At 31.3% G+C, this 18,704-nt stretch overlaps 1 protein-coding gene across 1 annotated transcript in view; it reads right to left on the reverse strand.

The window, feature by feature from the left end:
* plagl2 (pleiomorphic adenoma gene-like 2) overlaps positions 1–17,758 on the reverse strand; it is a 91,288-nt gene extending 73,530 nt beyond the window's left edge. Inside the window, exon 1 of the mRNA XM_087305031.1 lies at positions 17,593–17,758. The gene's annotated coding sequence lies outside the window, so the exon portion shown is untranslated. The remainder of the gene's footprint in view (positions 1–17,592) is intronic.
* Positions 17,759–18,704: the final 946 nt, after the last annotated feature.

Genomic DNA, 18,704 nt, shown 5'->3' on the forward strand with positions numbered 1-18,704 from the left:
AATGTGCTGCTTTATACTCGCAGGTCAAACATTGTGTTTTTTAAATTTGATGTTTAGGACATATTTTCTAAAATTAGTGCTTTTAACGTGGACAATAATTCACAATCAAATCACTCCAGGACATCTACACCAGGAGGAAAGCCAAGAGAATTACCAGTGACTCCAGCCCCCCAAGCCATAGACTTTTCTCTCTGCTAAACTCAGGCAGACGTAGAGCTGGGCGATATGGGAAAAAAAATTATCACGATAATTTTTTTCATATCAGTCGATATCGATATTTATCTCGATAAATGTAAAATCTTTATATCTATCAATTATAAGATTTTCAGCATGCCAATCTCTTTGTGCAGCTGATTTAACACATTTAGTGAAATGTTTTAGCTGTCTGACAATATAAATAATAACATAATAAACAAAAGAACAATCTTAATTCAGCATTTACTTGTTCAAGTTTTCAACAACCAAAGAAATTACCTACAAGCTATTGGATATTATTGTTCAATATCAGAAAAATAAATAAATAAACTCGATTTGGAACAACGTGAGTTAATAGTCACAAAATTTTCAGTTTTGGATGAACTCTCCTTTTTATGGTGAGTATGGTGAATTTAGGGTGAAATATACTTTAATGTATTTAGACGGTTCCGCAGCATCCGACTATGCACCAGCAGGCTGAAGGAAAGTTTCTTCCCTCTAACAGGCTGATGAACACTTAACACACCACACACAGACAGACAGACACGTCCATACCCTCACTGCACACCATCAATATGTAGCATGCACTGCACTTTAACTAATCCATACTTGAAACAATACTATCTACAACTATGTGGACACCTATTCGTTGTACATATCGCTGTCAATTTCACATTGTTGCTTTAATTGCACTGTCTGTATTTTGCACTGTATGTATTTTGCACTGTCATTTTATTTGCACTGTCTGTATTTTGCACTGTCGATGTATTTGCACTGTATTTTGCACTGTCTGGAGCCAGCACCTAAGCTTTTCACTCATCATAGCACATGTGCTGCTGATGATGTGGCAATAAAAGTGATTTGATTTGATTTGACAAATCAACAAACCAACTTTAAACCATATCTTTAAAGGCTGTGTGACACTGGTTGTCAGAGATTGGAAGTAACAAAGTACAAATACTTCATTACTGTACTTGAGTAGATTTTTTCTGGTATCAGTACTCTTCCTCACAATTTATTTTTTTTGACAACTTTTTACTTTTGCTCCTTACATTTTTACACAAATATCTGTACTTTCTGCTTCCTAAATTTTTAAATCAGGCTTGTTACTTTCGTTTTCATGTACTTGGTGGCATAATCTATATTACTTCTTGTCACTGCGCAATTGGAACACCTTTTTTATTCCGTAAATCTGTCGTTGCACGCCTGCATGCTGCAGCGTGCGGCTTTTTCAACCTCTAATCGCTTACCGTAGGCTTGTTTATTTAATCTTACCTTGGGAACGGCTACATGAATGAGACAGAGGGAGTCCGCGATTTAAACATGACTTATGTCAGGTTTATTGAACTGTTTACACTGAATAATAAGATGCATTTTGGTCGATCTGATCACAGGTAAAACAAGAGACGCATTACTGTTCAAATCTAGCATTTAAATAGGGTTATAGTCTTTTATACTATAAAAAAAGACTATAACTTCCTACCCTGTTGTACTGTATACTTCTCTGATCTTTCAATCTAACACTGTGGGGAAAAAAAAAAAAACTATCAATCATGTACTTTTTGGCCACGTTTGTACAGTTAGTACTAAAGCAGTTAAATACCTACGAACACGAATAAGGTTTATTTCCTTTGTTTCCAATTAGTTCATATTTCCAAGTACATAATTTATACTGTTTTATAGTTTTAACATGCACAGTCAGAATTATTAGCCCATTGAATTATCAACACCCGTGTTTATTTTGTACGCCAATTTCTGTTTAGCGGAGAGATTTTTCAGCACATTTCTAAACATAATAGTTTTAATAACTAATTTCTAATAACTGATTTGTTTTATCTTTGCCATGATGACAGTAAATAATATTTGACTAGATATTTTTCAAGACACGTCAATGAAGCTTAAAGTGACATTTAAAGGCTTAAATGGGTTAATCAGGTTAACTAGGCAGGTTAGGGTAATTAGGCATGTTATTGTATAACGATAGTTTGTTTTGTAGACTATCGAATTTAAATTTGCTTAGCAAGGCTAATAAATTTGTCCCTAAAATGTTTTTTTTTTAATTAAAAACTGCTTTTATTCTAACTGAAATTAAACAAATAAGACTTTCTCCAGAAGAAAAAGATATTATAAGAAATACTGTGAAAATTTACTTGCTCTGTTAAACATCATTTGGGAAATATATTAAATAAATAAACAAATTCAAAGGGAGCTAATAATTCTGACTTCAACTGTATATTATATAGACTGTTGTCTTCATTCACATTTGTTAGATAAGATTGTTAGATAAATATTTTAAAACATCAAAAGTATTCATACTGGGTGATTTATGAATAAAAATATAAAGCAAAGGACCAGGAATTTATCATGTGAAAAAAATTATATAAAAATGTATTAACACAACAGCATTAATAACTTTATCTGTTAGATAAAGTTATTAATTTATTAACTAAGTTATTAACTTTGTCTTCAGAGAAGCAGACAACACTATCAAACATTGTCGTGTTATCTTGCGTTTGGAGCCAGAGCCTGATGTTTGTGAAAATGATTGAGCAAGGCAGATGTTGGAGGTAATAATGATACAAAAATCATCATTTTGAGAATGGACTTTTCCTCAGGTGTTTGCAGAGTTATTAAAAACTTCTGAGATGGTGTGAGATGAAATAAGGTTCAGTGATTTAAGGCAAAATCCCATGACTTTTTTTGTAATGCTTATTTATTTGGTAAATGTATATTCATCATGCATATTTTATTTTTAATTTTATCTGATACAAGGTTTATCCTACTCAGTTTTCATTCACATTTTCTGTATTTAATAATTTTTTTAGCATTTCCACAAAGCATTTATTCATTCATTCATTTTCTTGTCGGCTTAGTCCCTTTATTTATCCAGCAAGTTTTTACGCAGCGGATGCCCTTCCAGCCGCAACCCATCTCTGGGAAACATCCACACACACATTCACACACACTTATACGGACAATTTAGCCTACCCAATTCACCTGTACGACATGTCTTTGGACTGTTGGGGAAACCGGAGCACCCGGAGGAAACCCACGCGAACGCAGGGAGAACATGCAAACTCCACACAGAAACGCCAACTGAGCCGAGGATCGAACCAGCGACCCAGCGACCTTCTTGCTCTGAGCCTACTGCGCCATTGCTTCGCCCCTACAGCATTTATTTTATGTGATAATCCAAAATCATATAATGAAACCTGGTTACTGTGGACTACACAGAAAAAAAGGTGCACTGTGGTACAAATAATGTTCCTTGAGGAACAGTTTTGTACCTTTGTAAATGTTGTACCTTATATGGTACAGAAAAGTCTTCTTATGATACTGTTCTGTACCTTTCATGGTACAGTTCAAATGAAAGTACACAATTGTTCTCAACTTCTTTATTACAATATCTATGAAAATAAATATTACCGGAAAGGCAAAATGATTTTATGAATAATTTTAAAACATGAATCATCATTTAAAAGCATATGTTTAAAGAAAGATACTCTAATAAACTTATAAATATTAATTATTAAGTTCTGTAATGCAAAACAACTGCTAAAGCAAAACTGTAGCTACTGTATACTAAAAATTTAGGGCATTTAATAAACATTTGGTAAGCATTTTCTGATAAATACATTTTTATTATTAATTTCTGCACCTTTTGGTGTTTGCTTTCCACTATGCACGTGAGCCGGCAAAAGTCGTGCATATGCAAAGTGTTCATGCAGACATTTTAGTATTTTAAAACTAATCAACAATTCTATTTCTATTTTAAAATTAAGTCAATTAAATGAAGTTTTAGATGATTTCACAGGTATTGTGTGAAAATTGGAGAAAGTAAATGTTTTATATTGTACATGGGAGAAGGTTTTTCTGTAACATTTTTGTGAAAAGTGCTGTGAAATAAAGGTATGATTTTAAGCTGAAACAATGGTCCTTGAGGGTTTTATATAATGCAATTCAGCAGTTACCAGAGTTAGTAATTGGAAGTCAGCACAACACAAACAAGCTATAACCTGTGATAGAAACTAAACATTAATCACAACAATATTATCACTACATTATAACCTCAGCGTATTCATGTCCATATGGGTTCTGATCAATGTTTAAAGTTGTAATGTTGGATGTTCAGAAAAAACCCAATAAGAGTCAGAGGTATTTCGTTTTGTTTTGCCTTTAGCTGTTGAATTGTATAAATATTAGCTTGTTCATTACTCTACTGCAGCAAATAGTAGTATTTTTTATTTTGGAGTGAACTATTCCTTAACAACGTTTTGTTTATATATTTCTTCTGTTAATTTGAGTCTTTGTTAAATTTTCTTTTTATAAAATTGAAGCTAATTTTCACATGACCATATCAAAAATATTGTTTAATTTGAGTTTTAAAAAAATTATTTAACTTCACTGAATCTAAATGAACTAGGCTACACAAACAAACTCGGGTATGCGGATAAAATCAGGTAGAAAGTTTGCTTGTTAATCACTCTGTCCTGCTGCTACTTGCATTAGTTTGAGTTCTGGTTCTGCAATTGAGCATTATCTCTTTCTAATCTCAAGGTTTAGTAGGACAACATTGACAATGAAAAAATTGTCATAATTATTATGTTTGCTTAACATGACAATTATGATTTTTATTCATACTTTCGCCTATTTCTTTTAGTTTAAAAAACATATTAATGTTTAATTTGTCAAATGCACACCACAACACAATGGCAAAATTAGTGCAATGATATTTCTTCATCATTCAATCAGGCATATTCACTCTGAAAAATAAAGGTATGTGAGCTGCCACTGGGGTGGTACCTTTTCAAAAGGTAGACATTTGTACTTAAAGGGTCCATATTGGTACCTCAAAAGTATATATTAGTACCTAAAAAAATTTAAGAGGAACTCTTTTGTACTTTTTAGGTACTAATATATACCCTTGAGGTATTAATATGGAACTTTAAGGTACAAATTTGTACCTTTTGAAAAGGGACCACCGCATACCTTTATTTCTGAGAGTGTGTAAAACCCCAAAAATGGTAACTCAAACCATTTAAGGAAACTGATTGCAACAAACCATTTAAGCTCAAAAACTAATCGTAATGAGTACTGTGAACTTAATCCATTTGAGTAATCGAAACAATTTGAGCACAGTAAACCCCAATAAATGAAGAAAACCCAAATCAACTGAGTACTGTAAAACCCAATAAGTTAAGGCAACTCAAACCATTTGAGTTAAAAAAAATAATAATTTATACAAGTACTGTGAACTTACTCCATTTAAGTTGAAGTAATGAGCTATTTAATTAGCTCATTACCTTCAACACTGAGTTCAAAACTCTTTTTAAATGAGTAGAATTACCTTTCAGTAAATTTTGAGTTAACTAAACCCATTTTATTTGCTAAAAATGACTGTTGGGTGCTACAGAATAGTTATTATAACCTCTGCTTATGAGAATATGTCAAATCATATGTGTAATATATTTTATTATTATCATTTTAAATGATTAAAAATGTCTGGTTGCTGAATGGGTAAAACTTAGCATGGAGGATGGTGGCAAAACAACAATTTTAAATGACTAATAATTAGTATTTAGGGTCTGATTAGTAGGGCCTTTTAATGTGTCATCATTTGATGACAATAATTATCTGTTAAAAATTTAGAAATGTGTTCTAAATATGACTGCCAACACTAACACAAACTATTTTTGCTGCTTGTTTAAAAAACTTATTTTAAATGAGGTGAAACATCAGATTTTTTAGCATACCTTATATTTGATTTATGTTTGATCCACTTAAATATGTAAAAACAATTGAAGGCATTGTGTGAAACCCTGTGTAAATACAGTTTAATTATTATTTTTTTTAAGTATTTCCCAAATTATGTTAAACAGAGTAAGGAAATTTTCACAGTATGTCTGATAATATTTTTTCTTCTGGATTTGCTTTATTTTAGCTAGAATAACAGCAGTTTTACATTTTTTTAAAAGCAATTTTATGGTCAAAATTATTAGCCCTTTAAGCTATATATTTTTTCGATAGTCTACAGAACAAACCATCGTTATACAATAACTTGCCTAATTACCCTAACATGCCTACTTAACCTAGTTAAGCCTTTAAATGTCACTTTAAGCTGTATAGAAGTGTCTTGAAAAATATCTAGTCAAATATTATTTACTGTCATCATGGCAAAGATAAAATAAGATAAAATAAATCAGTTATTAGAACTATTATGTTTAGAAATGTGTTTAAATAAATCTTTTCTCCCTTAAACAGAAATTGTGGGGAGAAATGGGGGCTAATAATACAGGGGTGCTAATTATTATGACTTCAACTGTATATATTTTTACTAAATAAACTAAATTTATTCATTTATGCCAGTCATTGTTTTGATGGATGAAATACTGCAGGACACATTTAATATCCCTTATTAAAGTAAATTTTGCATTACATGTTTATGATGCTTAAAACCCCATTTTCCTCTCTGAGCCATATCAGTAGGTTATCACACTAGAGGATATTACCAATTTACTGCACAAAACACAAACGCATTTCCTAAAGAAAAAAATAAATTGATAAATTGACTACAAAGATAGCAAAGAGACAGTAAACAAGTGCAAAAGCAGCTCAGAGGGGAAGAAGAGCCATCTTCGGGGTGGAAAAATGGATGATGGGGATCTAAAGTTGGGCTTGCAGAATAAGTAGTGTTCAGTGATGGATAAACTCCAGCCTTAAAAACCTGGCCGGCTCCTTTCAGAAGTGTACAGTGGAGCTATATGCGTTACAAACATCTCACATCTTCTTACTATATGAAGGCGCCGCATATTGCAAGTTCAGTCAGAATGTGTGCCAGCAAGGGGGGAAAAAAAGAGACTCTTTTATTGTGCGTATGTGAGTTGGTTGCAGTGCGTGTGGCATGTGTACTTTGTGTTTGGACTTGTTTTGCAAAGCTGTCAAGAACATTAGCATGTATTTACACATGTGGGTTGTTTTCTGTTCATTCAATGATGTTTTTTTTCTCTCAATGCAATTAATTAATGAGTTTGAATTTGCGATCGCTTACTCTTACTGAGGTTTTAGCATACGCTGTAAAATCTGTTAATTAGCAGTTGGGTAAATGTAGCTATATTTTAACAGAAGTAGCTTGTGAATCGAAGTTTTTTTTTTGTAATGTGAGACTTTGATCTTTGCTTCAGCAATGTTTTATATTAAAGGTAACAAAGTCACTTTTATTGACATTTTTTAAAAGCTATAAGTTGTCTGGGTTGGTCATACACTCTGAAAAATAACTCAAGAGGTCTGTTACATAGTTTAATACATTATTGTAACTTAAAAATTAAAAAATGCAGATTAGATTAAAACTTTTAAGTTGCCAAAATCATTTTATTAAGTTTTCAAAACAGGAAAATGATAAATACATCAATTTTAAAATGTGGCTAATTTAAAGGTAATATCTAACTTGTAGCAACCCAAAGAAATTAAATTTTTCCACACTAATAGTGTTGTTTTGTATTTAAACCCACACACTGATGTTTTTTGCAATTTTTTATATTGATAATATGGGACAGTATATGTTTTTGTTTTGTAAAACGATGAAAACCTGTGGTTTAATACCAATAAAAAATTACAGAAAAACATAAATGTTGCTGTTAAATGTATTTCTTACAAGCATGAACAGTAAATTTAAAAACAAATGAAAAATTAAACAATTTCGGCTACTTTAGTTTGAGGTTCTAAACTTGAAAAAGTGCATGTAATTAAGTAACACTGTTTTCAATTTTAATAAAAAAAATAATAACATTTGTTTTCAATTTTAATAAAAAAAATAATAATAATTGAAACAACTTATTTTTTGAGTACTCAACTTAAAAAAAATTGTTTTTTGCAATGTAAAAATGCCTCTGATTGAAGAGGGAAAGATTTGGCCAACATAATAAAGTTTGTTGCGTAAACTTCACTTTGTTAGATGTTGTCGTAATGTGAATATCACAATATTTTTTTAACTTCAAATAAAAAGACTTTTGCTGCTTGTTTAAACTTCTTATTTAAAATGAGTTGAAACAAAGTAATTATTATGTTATCTTGAGACAACCTTATTGTTTTATGTTGAATCCACTTTAATTAGTAAACATTCTGAACTTGGAAAAAATCGATTTGTGTTGAGACAACATGAAGAAATTGTGTGGAACCCAACAGTTTTTTACAATGCAATTTACATTACAATTACATTGGTAATTAAGTGCCAGGTTTTTTTTCTGTCATTTTTACAATTTTTTTTTTTAAATGCTCAGTTTAGATCCTGAACACTTTTTACTCTTTATTCAGTCAGAAATCTTACTTTTTATTTATTTCATTGTTATGCATCACCATCATATCAAATCAAAGCCTATTATTAATGATGGAATGGAAAGTAAAGGGATAGATCACCCAAAAGATGAAAATTCTGTCATCATTTGCTCACCCTTCACTTGTTGAAATCTTGTTTAAGTTATATGAAAAATTGTAAGTTTTAGTAATTTGGCAATTAATGGTAATTTTTTTCATACTATGAAAGTCAAATGGTGCCAGCAACCACCATTCTTCAAAATATCTACTTTTGTGTTCGACAGAAGAAAGAAACTCATAAATGTTGAAAACCACATGAGGGAGAATATGAGTGAGGTCATTTTCATTTTGTAGGAACTCATCTCATTTTCATTAAGTATAGAAAATGCACATTTTCATTATAATTATCAATTTATAAATAAGTCATTTTTGAGTAAGAAATCCATAATAAACACCTAGATTTATTACTTTACACATATTTTATTTTATTTATTTTTTTTGCCTTTTGCTAGAAGCAATATCATTATCGAATCAACTGTTAAAGTAAATGTTTGGTAAGCATACATTTCTAAATTGTTGTTTTCTTTTAAGTAGGCAAGGGACCATCTTCAAGGTATACCGTGATTGGGAATAGTCAAGGTTTTAAAACTGTCAATTGTCTTATATACTGTTACTAAGGCATGAGTAAGATTTTTTATTTAAAGTTTTTGTTTTTGTGTTTTTAGTACAACAGTATCTCCAGCAGAAAAGATCGCCAAATATGCAGTTTTAAATAGTAAAAGAAAGATTTTGTGTTTTTGAAACTAATGAAGCAGACAGCAGAAGTCAATAATTCATTTTTATTATTTAGCCTGCCATATTTACTGTTCCAAAAAATGTTAAATGTTTCCCAAATTAAAATATATTGTGTACAAAGGGGGAAAAGATTTAGTTTTTTTTTTACCCAGACATTTAAAAGGAGTGTATTTTAGAGCAGTAATCTCAATACCGTGATACAGTGAAACTGTGATATTTATATCCAAGGTTATCATACTGTCAGAATCATATACCGGCCCATCCCTAATTGTAAGTAACAAATTATGTCTATTTTTATACACATTTTTGGCTAAACTAAAACTAAATGTTATCAACTAAGGCTCATTATTTAGATACCTGACAATACATCATTGCAGTACAATCAAAAATTACAAAATAATTGAAATTAGTTTTTGAGAATGTTTCAGTTTAATCATCATTAAATTATCAGACCAAAATATCTTTCAAGATTTGATTTTTTGATGACAAAGTTTCATGAATGTGTTTAGCATAACATGAAAATAAACTTCACAAGTACTTTAACGGCAAAAAACAGTTCACAACTTCAGTTTGATTATGTAAGTGTTCATTTCAACATCAAAAAGTACTCATTTACATCTGTAATGCATACATTAGCAAGCAATTAGATAAATATGTATACTATAAATAAATACTTTGAATATTAGAGTATTTAGTAATGTTTATTATGCAACTCTTATTATGAATTCCACAATCACACAAGTAATCAACGACAACACATTTTACAGTACAATCCAAAATTACAAACTAATCAGTTTTTCAGAATGTTTCAGTTTAATCATTATAAGACCAAAATATTTGTGTCACGATTTGGTTCTTTGATGATAAAAGTTTAAGTTTCATGAATGTGTTTTCCATAAAAAAACTGTACAAAAATCTGTACAACCCTATACACTTCATAACTTCAATTTGATTAAATATAAGTGTCCATATCAACATCAAAATGTGCTAATTTTCATCTGTAAATCATACATTATCATGCAATACATTGGTATGTTTTATTTAAGTATTAAAACTGTTTACTACACAGCCCTTATTATGCATAGCACAATCATACAGGTGATCCACACCTGAAACCAAAACAAACTAATTTTTTTCCAGAGTTTTGTTTTTCTGACAGTTCAGACATGATTCATTTCCTGATTAGAATCAAAACTGGTGTTGAGACACTCGGAGGAGTTGTAATGCCCTGGTGAACTTGGCCCGATTTTATCTCGTTTTTGCTCTCCTCCCTGTTTTATGGTGGCGACTGAGTGACCAGGTCAGCTACTGTTGGTCCTGCCCACATAAACACTCCCCAGTGCCCATTTCAGACATGCATCGAGACAAAAACACAAACACATATTACATGCTCACGACTGCAAACACAAACTCCTGGACTCAACCACAAGCCCATTTTATCACCAAATTTAAATCATTATGAGTTTCAGGAAGACTTGGGGTTTTTTTTAAGTTCATGATGTTCTTCAATAAGTACATCACCAGACTCATAAACACATTTGATTTAAAGATGAAATTGTAAAACAAGCATCAGATTATCCTAGTATAATTTTAGATTCAGTGTTATGAAATATTTTAAGTCATGTGAAAAAGAATAAATGCAAATATTACTATGCTTTAGAATAATAAGACGTAGTTTTCAGTATTTTATGATTCATGTTTTTATTTCAATTATTCCCTGTTTATTTATGGTTTTGAATTGATCTTTCTTTCAATAACTTTTAACCTTAAAGAGTTTAAAAAAGTGACCGTTGTCAATATTTTTAATTGATGAATTTTCTGAGTTGGTGTTGGTTTATTACGATACAAAAACCTTGTTTTAAACTGACAGTATATTTTCTGTTACACTTATTTCTCTCTATATTATTTCTAATTCATTATATTATTTCAAACAACTAAAATGTCAATAAAAATCACTTAATTTTTCAGAGCAGAAATTAAGGTCCCATAATGCAATTCAAAACCGTAGATAAACAGAAAACACTATGGCAACTATTGATTAATAGATATTTTCCACAGTGTATGACCCTTTTTTAAACTCAACATTAATCACATATGATATATCAGCTATTTGATATCAGACAAAACCATCTAACTCATCAGATTAAACGTTTTTAGACTAGAGCCTTAAAATTATAGACTAAGAAAATAAGATACCAGCATTGTTAGATCTTTAGTATATATAAGACTCATTTGCTCACATTTTACTTTTCCCCAAAAATGGTTTGTGTTAAATGGTCTTGTTCTTAATTTTTTTTGATAGAGCAAATTCTTAGGAGCAGCTGATCTACCAGAGTATCTTCTAACAAAACATCTCTAATGTATTTTTAATTAAGTTTTTTTATTTGTAAGAGATATTTAGCTCAAACAGTGTTCTCGCTGAAATGCCTACCATTTTGAAATCCATTGTTAATAATAGTTTATTTGTGGGAATAGGCAAAAATAAAATGATACATTTTTCTTTCATGTCACAAATTGTTAAAATGTTAAGGATCTTGTTTATTGAATACATTTTATAAATTTCATAAATTAGAAAAACTAATTTTCTGATAATAATTATACTTTGGAAAGAATTTGAAAGTGAGTTCACCATAAAAAAGAAAAGAAAAAAAATTGACATTATTTCACCTTTCTTTCTTCTGTTAAACACTAGATATTTTGAAGAATGCTGGAAATCATTGGCTTTCATAGTATGTTTTAAATAGTATTTGGTTTTGGGCTTTCTTCAAAATATCTTTCATGTTCAGTAGACTTAATAAAAGTTTAAAAACACTCGAGGGTGAGTGCAAACAGAGTAAGTTTTAAATTTTAGGTGCACTTTTGCTTTAATTAGTACAACTTTAATGGTGTTTTTCTGAGCATTTTGATTTTTTCAACCCTCAGATTATAGATTTTCAATTATTTTTTACATCTCTGACAAATATTGTTTAATAATAACCTAACAACATACATCAATTATTAGGTATTCAGTTTTTGTTCTATATATCTCGATTTCAAATAATTTATATACAGTTGAAGTCAGAATTATTTGCCCCCTTTGAATTTCTTTTTATTTTTTAAATATTTTCCAAATGATGTTTAACAGAGAAGGATATTTTTCGCAGTATGTCTGATAATTATTTTTTTTTTATTCTAGAGAAAGTCTTATTTGTTTAAATTCATCTGGAACAAAGGCAGTTTTTAATTTGTTAAAAGCCATTTTAAGGTCAACACTATTAACCCCTTCAAGCTATATTTTTTCGATAGTCTACAGAACAAACCATCATTATACAATAACTTGCCTAATTACCCTAACCTGCCTAGTTAACCTAATGAACCTAGTTAAACTTTGTCACTTTAAGCTGTATAGAAGTGTCTTGAAAATTATCTAGTCAAATAATAATTAATGTCATCATGTCAAAGATAAAATTAATCCGTTATTAGAGATGAGTTAATAAAACTGTTATGTTTAGAAATGTGCTGAAAAAAATCTTCTCTCCATTAAACAGAAATTGGAGAAAAAAATAAACAGGGGGCTAATAATTTAGGGGGGCTAATAATTCTGACTTCAACTGTATAAGTCTTTGTGATTTCTCTTCATGTATGTTTTAACACTGAGTAAAGTTTATGTTCAAATGTTCTTATCCTTAAGTCATTTCAGAGAGATTTCAGAGCAGCAGCAAATCAACAAGCTTTATAAATTTGTCTAGACTACAATTCATTTTAATGTGATCAAATGAGGCTCATTATTTTATTTTCAAAACGTTTTTATGATACTATTTAAAGTTCCAAACTAATACAAATCAGTTTTTGAAAATGTTTCAGTTTATATTCATCCTTACATTATAAGACCAAAACAATTGTGTAGATGGTCAAGATTTGGTTCTTTGATGACAAATAGTTAAAGTGTAGTTTAATAGTTCATTAATGTGTTTACCATATACATGAAAAGAAACTTTACAAGTACTTTAAATGCAAAAATCAGTACAACTGAACCCACTACACTTCATAACTTCAGTTTGATTAAATATAAGGATTATCAACAAATTTGCTCTCTATGTATTTGTTCACGCTAAGTAAAATTTAAGTTCAAATGTTCCTACCCTTAGGTCATTTCAGAGAGATTTCAGAGGAGCAGCAGATTAACAAGTTTTATTGCGCAAAACAACTTTAGCTCAAACTGTTTTCTCAGTGAAAATGTGCACAATTTTGTAATACATTGACTGATTATTTCAAATCTGCAGCAATATAATGATTTTAAAAGAAGCCACAAAATCAATTCAGAAACAAACTCGTGTTCAAAATCAAATTTTCTTCTTCATAATCTTCTTTGTAACAGTAAATTGTAAAATCTTTCCTAGGGACAAATGCTGTACATTAGCTTTAGCTACCAACTCTATGATACATGCACTAAATATCATCTCAGTTTCATCAATGTTTACTGTAGCTGTCTCTAAACAAGTACATAAATTAATTAATAACAGAAAATAGACTGTGATATTAATGCACAGATCTAAGACGCAGCATCACCCCTGTTCACTTCTCACTGCTATAAGTGGAGGATATAAGAACTCGGATGAGGGCTGATCCCCATTCTACACTGGGTATTAAGTAGCGTTTGTGCTCTCCAAAGCCTGTCTTACCTATTAACGCCTCTGATGTGCTTTCTCATGATAATCAGTCTGTTACCCACTGAGGAGCATGGAATTGTGGGATGTTTTTAGAGGAGAAACACCCCCCATAACCCACCCCACCCCAGTGCACACGCTCTCTCTTTCTCTCTCTCTCTCTCTCTCACTCTCTCTCTCTCCCTCGCTCGCTCTAAACTCACAATCGAGCATGTAAGCAGCCTTTTAGAGAACTTATTACGGTAATATTTACATTTTGTAAAATGCTGAAATGGATTTTTAAAAGCCCTGCAGACAAAAAAACCCCATCTGAATCATCTTGAGAAAATGTCAAGAGGACAAACTTTGAATAATACATATTGAGGTGTCAAAAACAAAAGGACGCGCTCAGCAAAATACAACTCAAACTGACAGAATCAAAGGCAAAAAAAGGTTTTCAAACATTAAAATAATAAAAGTGTAGGTCACACTTCAATTTAATGTACAATTCACACTATTAACAAACCATTAAATAAAATGTTTAGCTCAACAAACTACTAATTAGCTAGGTATTGGGTAGATCTGACTTTAAAAGTGCGAATAAACAGTTAATATCTTAATAATATGCCGGTAATACGTCAGTAGTAAATCGTCTGAATTGTTACTTAAAATAAAGTGTTATGAAAGTGTAAAATGGGTTTCTGTGCATTAGAATGTGTCTCGTTTCCTTTTGTTTATTAATTGTTTTTTGGCTAAAAAAGACTATCATTCATTTTAAGGATCATTCATTTTCATTTCAGTGTAAAAATATTACAGCCAAAATCCTTTATAACGAAATCATTTTGATGACATATTAAAAGACCATTTAAAGATGACATTATGCTCATTTTACATCTTAATTGTTTATTTTTATTTATTTATTTTTAATATTTACTGTTTTTTTTCACAAAGTTTTACCCATTTGTTAGTGAAAAGTTTTAAATAATATAAAATACAATCAAATTATCCCTCATTTAAATGTATATCTAATAAGCAGAGTTCAGAATAAGCATCTTTAATTTTTATATAAAATCTTAAAATGTATTACGCTGAATTTTTTATGCGTATTGTGCATATTATTTTCAAGGCTTATTATTTCATCTTGAAATGTTATTTTCAGATGTTACTAAAAAGCTTCAAAGTTAACACTTTACATGCATTAAACAGAATTTCTATGTATATAATATATCCTTTGCTCCATTAAAATGAGATGTCTTATCTTCGATCCATGTAACATGAACCAGAAATATTTACAAAATATTTCAAGTTCATTTCTCAGTAACTTATTAACTTAAAATGCACTTTAACATGCTGAAACACGGAACAGTGTTCAAATTATTAGCTTCAATCAGTCAAAGCCTTGTAAAGATCCCTCAGAAGCAAAATCAGAGCCTGTGCTGAAAAACTAAATGGTCCCACACATCACTATATGCGTTTCAACATGCAATGACAAAAACAAAAGCACTGTCTCGTGACGATCTCACTTCCATTTCCTTATTATGTAGCTCAAGGCAGTGGAAGTGGAGGGCCATGATGAAGCAAACCCCCAAACAAGAGCTCGTCACAACCTGTTCTATATCAATCACTGCAAGCAAGACGTTTATACGCAATTTTTTCAATGAATCTGGTCAAAGTGAAATGTTTTGTTTAGAGCATATTCAATGCATCCAATGCAAACACTAATGACAAGACAATCAAAAATAAGAGATATAAAAAAAGAAAAGCCATTGAAAATCGTTCAGTCAATAATGCATAGTAAAACCATTACTGTGTAGATTTGCAAAGATGCACAGCTACAGGTGTTTAATCATATATAGTGCTGCAATCTGGTCAACTGTTGGTGTATATGATATTGGTAAGTTATTCTGGTAAGGAGAAGCAAAAACAAATTATCTTTATAACAGTTTTGACACACCTTATAAGTTAGCTCTTTGCAATAAAAAACATTGTTTTTCACAATCATTTTCAAAAATGCAAAAAGTTGCAGCTTTAGCTTTGATCACCAAATACAAAACACTAGCAAGTGTAACCCAGCTTTTAAATGTCATGTTAGATTTTGAGGACATTTTTTTGTCACAGCTACAGGTGTTTAATCATATTGTGCTGCAATCTGGTCAACTGTTAAATATTAGTCACAGTTATTCTTGTAAGCAAAAGCTAATTATCTGTATAACATTTTTGACACGTACACCTCTTCAGTTAACTCTTTGCAATAAAAAACTTTTTTTCACAATCATGTCTTAATTTTCATTGCATTCTAAAATGCAGTAGGCTTGCAACTTTTAGCTTTGATCACCAAACACAAAACAACAGCAATTGTAATCTAAATTTTAAATGTCATCTTAGATTTTTGAACACATTCAAAAGAAGATTTCTCAAGTATTTTTGTCCCTTTAAAATGTCTCCACTGGTGGATTATTATTTTTATAAGCATAATTTCAACCAAAAACCCAAAACTTTAATTTAAAGTCCTAAAGCGAGCCTTCTTTACTGTAAACATATTTTTCACCATTCTGATTTGTCCATCAATGAACTTGCCAAATTAACAGGTGCCTTTAATTTGACTTTGTTTACTTTAAAAATTATTAAATGAAGTTCTTATAAATGTGTAACAAACTATTACTTATAATCTGAAATCCAACTTGCGTTCAATTTAGGAGGTTAAATATGTTTACAGTGTAAACTCACTGAACTTCTGAACATTTCCAAACAGTGATTCTTTAAAAAACTGTGCCATGATCCCCATGAAGCTCAGTAATATGCTATGTAAATGAACATTAAACCGAGGTGCCCCGCACCTCAACCACCGCTTGACACTCTTGTTTGTTAAGTACCTCTTGATAGGAAGACACAAACAAACTGTTTTTTCACACAAGACGGCATTAAACAAAAGTCACAATCCGCCCAAGAACATCCGATATGTGGCCAACAAATGACGAGCAGCAGATAAGCCGCAGCCAGCATGGAGTTGTAATACTAAACAAACTAGACGAAAATAGTTGTACATTTACAGCCTATTGTGATTTTCGCAAAACAAGCGGTGAACTATTCATAGACAGTCGCGTTTTCATAAACGCATGTTTGAAACTCAACAGGAACGGAGCTCCAGCTCGCGTGTGTCCACACACAGCACTGGCAATAAATATTCAGAAATTAGTCAAAATTCAACTATTCACTCCGAAGTCACAAGGAACATCAGTAGACACGGTCAATCCGACAGTCGAGCAAATGCAAATGTGTCGGGTTGTAAACAAAACACATCCGCGGTGTATTTATCGATGAAGTTTACGAACGTGCAATTAAAAATTAAATACCCGGAGCCTCAACAATGTTGAACACCAAAAAATAAGGCAAAAATAAATGACGTCGGCTCGACAGAAAATATCAACAGCGTTATTACAATGAAGCTTTCTTGTATCGTATCCCGTATCGATCGGCGGATGAATTCGTTGTGATAATTATCGGGATCTCATTAAAAAAAACATGCACACATCAGAGCGTGCAGCTACATTATGAGGACTTGCAGAAAAAAACGAGCAGTTGCCACCAAAAAACTTTCCAGCGCCGCATTAGTCAATTTCACAAGGAACCACCGTCACATTCCAGCACCGACTAAGCGCAAACCTACCGTGGGAGTCCCACGCCACCGTTCCCGGTCTTTCTCCTCTTGATCTGTTGTTTGATTATTTTTTCCAAATTTTTTCTCTAATTTTTCTTTTTTCGGGGCCTGAGTGTCTCGCGCTCCTCAGGCTGCAGCAGCAGAGTTATGGGGCGCGCGAGCATTGTGGGAGTGTGACGTCAGGCCACTTTCACAAACTTTTCACAGGGGCTGGTAAACTGTGCGCGGGCGCGCGTGTGCATGTTTTTTTCGGGTTGTAGTTTTCACACCTTTATGATTAATGATGGATAGCGGCAGGATTGGTAAAGCTCGTCGCTGAAAGTGCATCGAAAGTAAAAGGATTAAGACAGATGATAGCGTTTTTAAATTATTTAATGCAGGCATGTTTAATGCAAGGTGACTAAGTCAACAAGCAGCTCTGTTTAGTACAGAACGACGTGCTGTTTTGAAAAGAAATACATTTGTGTCATGTTACTTTTGATGAAGATTTATTCGAGCCAGTACAGACTGCACTTTAAGCAATTAATTGCTGGATTAAAGTAAGAACAGGATGTATTATTTGCACAAGCGGTTAAATTTGATGCTTTTAAATCATGATTACATTTCTGTAAATATGTTTTGCTTTAAGTAAAATCAAAGTGGTATCAAACTGCACTGATGAGTTTAATACATCCTGAATACTCTATACTCATGAAACTATTTATGATTAAATAAATGGAGTGCAACAAGCATGAAAACACTAAAATGTACCCTGGAAAATACTAATTATTTTAGCTCTTACTGATTTTTTGTTTGTTTTTTTGTTTCCCTTGTTTTTTAGGCTTGCAACTGTGAAATAAAATGTAAAAAATTAACATTGATATAAATGTATTCATTTTAATTTACAATGTGTATAGATAGATAGATAGATAGATAGATAGATAGATAGATAGATAGATAGATAGATAGATAGATAGATAGATAGATAGATAGATAGATAGATAGATAGATAATATTATTATCAATTAAAATTATGTTAGTTTTCCGTTTTGCATTCAAAGGTTGACATCTTTTTTTTAAGATCATTTTTAGTGGAGAACAAATTAATGAACAAGAACAAAGACAAAGATATTCAACATCTT

Source organism: Danio rerio, chromosome 23, assembly GCF_052040795.2.
Source record: "Danio rerio strain M-AB ecotype USA chromosome 23, GRCz13ab, whole genome shotgun sequence".
In the NCBI taxonomy this organism is placed as follows: domain Eukaryota; kingdom Metazoa; phylum Chordata; class Actinopteri; order Cypriniformes; family Danionidae; genus Danio; species Danio rerio.